At 48.1% G+C, this 6,000-nt stretch overlaps 1 protein-coding gene across 2 annotated transcripts in view; it reads right to left on the reverse strand.

Annotated features, from left to right (window-relative positions):
- Positions 1-5,245, reverse strand: part of LOC133387569 (putative adhesion G protein-coupled receptor E4P) — a 46,935-nt gene extending 41,690 nt beyond the window's left edge. The window contains exon 1 of one of the 2 annotated variants that reach the window (XM_061632614.1): positions 5,168-5,245. The gene's annotated coding sequence lies outside the window, so the exon portion shown is untranslated. The remainder of the gene's footprint in view (positions 1-5,167) is intronic. The other variant, XM_061632615.1, reaches the window with a different exon arrangement.
- Between the last annotated feature and the right edge of the window lie 755 nt (positions 5,246-6,000).

Below are 6,000 nucleotides of genomic sequence, written 5' to 3' on the forward strand. Positions count from 1 at the left end.
CCCACAATAAGTTGGAAGGAGGCGGTGGTGTGGTTCACCTCACAGTATTGCCAGGAGAACTGTCAACCTGAAGGAATCAAGAACACCTTAGCGGGGGCAGTGCAAGAGATCGAGCAAGTGACCCTGCCACCAAAGTATGAAGAATTCAAAGATGTGTTTGATGAAAAGGAGGCAGAGACTTTACCCCCCCACCGCCCTTACGACTGTGCGATTGATCTAGTGCCAGGAGCCAGCATTCCATCAGGGAGAATCTACTCTCTCACAGAGATTGAGAGGGAGGCCCTGAAGGAATTCCTGGATAAAAACCTGAGACGAGGATTCATACGCCCCTCACAATCCCCTGCTGGAGCGCCACTATTGTTTGTGAAAAAGAAGGGGGGGAACTCAGACCCTGTAACGACTATCGCGCATTGAACCAGATCACCATCCCCAACAGCTACCCGCTGCCCCTGATCTCAGAGTTGTTGGACCGACTGCGCTCTGCAAAAATCTTCACGAAGTTGGATTTGAGAGGAGCGTACAATCTGATCAGGATGAAGCAGGGAGATGAATGGAAAACAGGGTTCTTGACCGCTTACGGACAGTATTAATACCTGGTCATGCCGTTCGGACTTTGTGGAAGTCCAGGAATTTTTCAAAAATTCATGAACGACGTGTTTAGAGACTTGTTGGACACATATGTAATCTGTTACTTAGATGATACCCTGGTGTTCTCAAAGAACCAGGAAGACCACGACCAGCATGTGAAGACGGTGTTGCAGAGACTGAGAGAAAATCACCTGTATGCTAAATTAGAGAAATGTGGATTTGACCTCAAGTCTCTAGACTTCCTTGGATATCGAATCTCAGCGGAAGGCGTGGAGATGGACCCAGGGAAAGTAAGCTGTATATTGGACTGGGGCCAACCTGTCACCAAAAAGGATGTACAACGGTTTTTGGGGTTTGCCAATTATTACAGAACGTTCATTCCAGGGTTTTCCAAATTGACAGCTCCTCTGACTGACTGTTTAAGGGGAAAGAAGAAGTTTCAATGGACAGAGAATGCCACCCAGGCCTTTGAGGAGCTGAAGAGAAGGTTCGCTTCCGAGCCCATTCTGCACTTTGCTGACCCGACCCGCCCTTTCATCGTGGAAGCAGATGCTTCAGATTTTGCTATCGGGGGGGGGTCCTTCTGCAATTAGACCAAGAAGGAAAGGAGCTGCACCCCTGTGCATACTTCTCTCGGAAGTTAAAGCCTGCAGAGAAGAATTACACAGTTTGGGAGAAGGAGCGGCTGGCCATCAAGGACTCTTTTGAAAACTGGAGACAATACCTAGAGGGGGCCCCTCATCAGATCGAAGTGCGCTCCGACCACAAGAACCTGGAAAGCCTCCAAACTGCCAGAAAGCTGAACCAGAGATAAATAAGATGGTCCCAGTTCTTCACCAGGTTTAACTTCAAGATCACTTACCAAGCCCAAGCCAAAAACCAGAGAGCTGATGCCTTATCCAGACAGCCACAGTACAAAGAAAGTGAATCCGAGGACCAGCCTCAGTACGTGATCCCGCCAGAGAAATTAATGTTGGGATCATGCCAGTCTTCGTGGGAAGAGGAACTCAAAAAGGCACAACAAGAAGATGCAGACGTACTAAAATATGGGCAGGAGACGGGACAAAGTCAAGACTCAGAAGTAACCTTTCACTGGAGGAATGGACTATTATGGTTCAAAACAGCCAGATATGTGCCAGAAGGAGAATTAAGGCTCAGAATCCTACGCCAGTGCCATGATTCCATCACAGCGGGACACTTTGGGATTTACAAGACCATTCAGAACGTGGCCAAGGACTTCTGGTGGCCTAAAATGCGTAGGGATATTGAAAGCTATGTAAAGTCCTGTTCTGTCTGTCTGCGGACAAAAACACAAACAGGAAAACCAGCAGGACTGTTACAACCGCTACCTGTCCCACATGAACCCTGGAAGGATCTCTCCATGGATTTTATAACTGATCTACCCAAATCCCAAGGAATGACAGCCGTTTTAGTCGTGGTAGATCTACTCACCAAAATGGCGCATTTCCTCCCTTGTGCAGGGGCCTTAGAGGCTAAGGAAACGGCCAAGTTATTCATCAAAGAAGTCTACCGACTGCATGGGTTGCCAAACAGTGTAGTCTCAGACCGAGGAACTCAGTTCACAGCCAAATTTTGGAGAGCAATGTGGAAACAGTTGCAGACGGAATTAAAACTCTCCTCCGCCCATCACCCCCAGACAGATGGGCAAACGGAACGCTTGAACGCCGTTTTGGAAAGATATTTAAGAAGTTATGTGTCCTATCAACAGACTGACTGGGTATCATATTTGCATTTTGCAGAGTTCGCCTACAACAATTCTCTACACTCCAGCACTCAACAAACCCCATTCTTCGCGAATTATGGATTCCATCCTAAAGTCTTTCCAAGCAGCTCAGAAGGAATGCTGGTACCGGCAGCTGAGGACTTCCTAAAAGAATTGCCAGCGGCGCAACAAACACTGAAACAGCAGTTAAACGAAGCCAAAACAGAGTACAAGCGAGTTGCTGACCTGCACAGGAAGGAGCCCCCCCCTTCAACCAGGAGACCAGGTATGGCTGTCCACCCGTTTCCTCCAGATGCCGGGCAAATGTAGAAAATTACAAGACAAAAGGGTGGGTCCTTTTGAAATAGAAACTCAAATTAATCCCGTGGCGTACCGGCTGAAGCTACCTGACACGTTTAAAATACATCCTGTGTTTCATCGATCCCTCTTGACGAAAGCTACCCCTCCCAGTGAGCTGCAGCCGGAGGAGCCTCCTGGGTCCCCACTCCTGATAAATGAGCAGCTTGAGTTTGAAGTTGAGGAAATCTTGGATTCCAGGATCAGACGCCACAAGCTGCAGTATTTGATTCACTGGAAGGGCTATGGAGTGGCTGACAGATCATGGGAAAATGCAGATGATGTGCATGCTCCAGAGTTAGTAAAACTTTTCCATCAACATTTTCCTCACTGCCCCAAGCCAGACAGGGGGAGGGGGGCACAGCTTGAGAAGGGGGATGGTGTCGGGAGGATGAGCTGGGCTCCTGGGGGGTTGTCAGAAGAGGATTCAAATGGCTGGCAGAGGGAGGAGGGAGGAACTTACCCTCTGTGGAGCGAAGCCGAAACAGAGGACATGCCAGAGATAGGGTCGCCTAGCAACGGGGAGCCTGAGAGCCTTGAAGTTTTAGAATCCCCCCCAGACATTCCCAGGCCCTCCCTTCTCCGCAGCTCAGAGCAAGAGGGAGGGCTGATCACAGCAGAAAGGCGGAGAGATGGTTTACCCTCAGCTCCTCCTTTATCACCCATAGGGGAATCGGACACTTCAGAAGAGGAGGAGGTGATGCCTCCCCCCTCACCACGCACACGCAGACGGTTGAAAAGACAGGAGAGAAGGGGGGGAAGGCGGGCAGTACCTGAGGGGGAGTTAAGGAGGAGCGAAAGGTTGCGCGCCCGTTTAGCCCCTTCTTAAAGAACAGGCGGGAAGCAGCCCCTTGCTCTGTCAACTTTCTCCCAATGTCGCAGGACCTGTATCCCTGTATTGCTTCATGAGAAAGCGCAGTCTTTGTTGGACATTACTCTAATAAAACACGAATTAACTACAACCTCTGGTCTGGTTCCTGAGTCGCATCCTGGGCCTGACAGTTATGGGGTTTGGAGTAAATCTGGGCTTAATTTGGTCCTTAAACTGGAAAGCAGAGCCCGAATCAATAGTGTATTACCTTTGATCCTGAGGTCCGACTGGTGAGTGTATGGTGGCTGCTTTTTGTTCTGGAAGGGCCGGGGGGGGGGCTGGCAGGTACTTGTTTTGTCAGCTGAGGGATAGGATGAGGGGGGATTCTGCTGTGTGTTCGTAGACGTGCTCCACGTTAAGAAGTTGTGTGGTCTTTCCCTTCTGGGAGTTTTGAATGGAACCTGTTTTGATTTTTCGAGGAGGTCAAAGAGCCTATTGAAATTCAATCCCTTGAAGTTTGCGGCTGCTTTCAGTCTTTTCCCCTTTGGTTTGATGTTTTTGCTCTTTTTCTGGGTAATGGGTTTGTGTTTTCCTTTTCCACGATGTGGCTTTGGTAGATTCATTGGCACTCTTTCTGCCACTGGTGCAATGGATGTTACTTGAGGGGGCCAAAAAGAGGAGATGCCTTCATTGCTGGATCTTTCGCTTTGTTTGTGGAATTCGGCTATGACCACCAGCAGATCGTAGCATTCTGAGAGAAATTTTTTTATTTTGACAAGTTCAGTTACGAGCAGTGCCAATACGTTCTCCGTTTTGGGAGGGGTTGGTTTGTCCTGGAGTGATGGCCAGGAATATTTGTCATAGGGAGGGAAAGAAAGGGAATTGGAGATCTGGTTGTTCTTAATATATCCAGGCATTATAGGACTCAAGAGGCATTCCTGGAGTGCTGAGGGGTTTACTCGCGATTCAAGATAGGTGGCGTGGTTACTTATGGGTTGTTTTGAGGCAGTTTTTTCTGGATCAGTCTGGTTCTCAGGGAGGTTAGATGCCAGGAGGACTGCTTGCGTGAGTTCTGTTGCAAGGTCTAATCTGAGGGGGGACCTTTCTTCTGGGTGAAGAGCAAGGCTGCGCCTGGTGTAATCCACAGACCAATCGAGGTTGGTGGGGGCTTTGATTTCTACATTGTTGGCCTTGCCTACAGTGTTCAAGATAGGGAGAGAGAGTTGACCACTGCCTCCCCCAGGCATCTCTTTCGGTGAGAAGTAGGAATTCGTTTGTTTTCCCTTGTTTTTCTTAGCTGAGGCAGTGGGGGGGGGAGAATAGAAACCCCCAGCATCTTACTTGCGAAGCAGGTAAGGACCATATTGTATCCAACAGTTTGTTGGGGGAGAGACCTAGACTCGTTTGTTGTAACGACTGGATGTAGAAAAAAGCCTCCAAGTTAGTTCTGAGGCATGAGTTATGAGGTGAGGTTGTTGTTACACCCGAATGGGCAATTTATGCTTCATTCTCTGAGGCGGTTATCTCACCGTGAGGGGAGGGAGGGAGGGCTCAGCAGTTCTTTTGGCATTTTCCTGATTTTCTCCTCACTAGTTGATTCACTGTCAGCCTTTGCTGTTCCAGTAAACGGACACGCAGTTGGGGCTGTTTCAGATAATTTACAGTCTCATAACAAGGTCAGGGCTCACCTTAGTTAGAAAGGAAAACTCAGCAGCACTCGGGAGCCGTTTCGGATGCAGCCAGCTGCACTGCCGCCATCTTCCCCCCTCCCCCCTTCACCTTCATTGAATGGCCCTAAGGTCTAGCATTATGTGAAAGGGAGAAAAACCTTTTGAGATGAGGTGAAGTGACCAAACTGTACATAGTATTTCACGTGTGGTCACACCATAGATTTATATAACAGAATTATTGGCAGTTTTATTTTCAGTCCCTTTCCTAATGAACCCTAAAATGGAATGTGCATTTTTCACAGTTGTTGCACACTGGGCTCACATCTTCACAAAGCTTGCACTACAACCCCGAGATCTCTTTCATGGTCATTCACGACCAATTCAGACCCGATGAGAATATGTGAAATTAAGACTTTTTTTGTCCCAATCTACATCGCTGTACACTTGCTTAGACTGAATTGTATTTGCCATTTCACTGCCCATTCACTCAGTTTGGAGAGATTCTTTTGGAGCTCTTCGCAATCCCTTTTTGTTTTAAATACCCTGAACAATTTAGTATCATCAACAAACTTGGCCACGTCACTGCTCACTAGGGTTGCCAGGTTCAGGGCCTGAGACTGATCCTGTATCTTTAGGAGAAGAGAAAGTCAGCCAAGTGCAGGTGTTCTTGTAACACTATAATGGGAAAAACCATAAGGTGGAATTCTCCCTTTCCCCTGCACAACTTTTAAAGATACAGAAGACCTCTTGGAGGCCGGGCCTGGGAACCTTGCAAGGCCACTTCCAACTCTACAATTCTATGATTCCCTCCTTTTATGAAAGAATTTAAGGACTCCAGATATGTCATCTGG

The sequence above is a fragment of the Rhineura floridana genome, chromosome 6, assembly GCF_030035675.1.
Source record: "Rhineura floridana isolate rRhiFlo1 chromosome 6, rRhiFlo1.hap2, whole genome shotgun sequence".
Taxonomy (NCBI): Eukaryota; Metazoa; Chordata; class Lepidosauria; order Squamata; family Rhineuridae; genus Rhineura; species Rhineura floridana.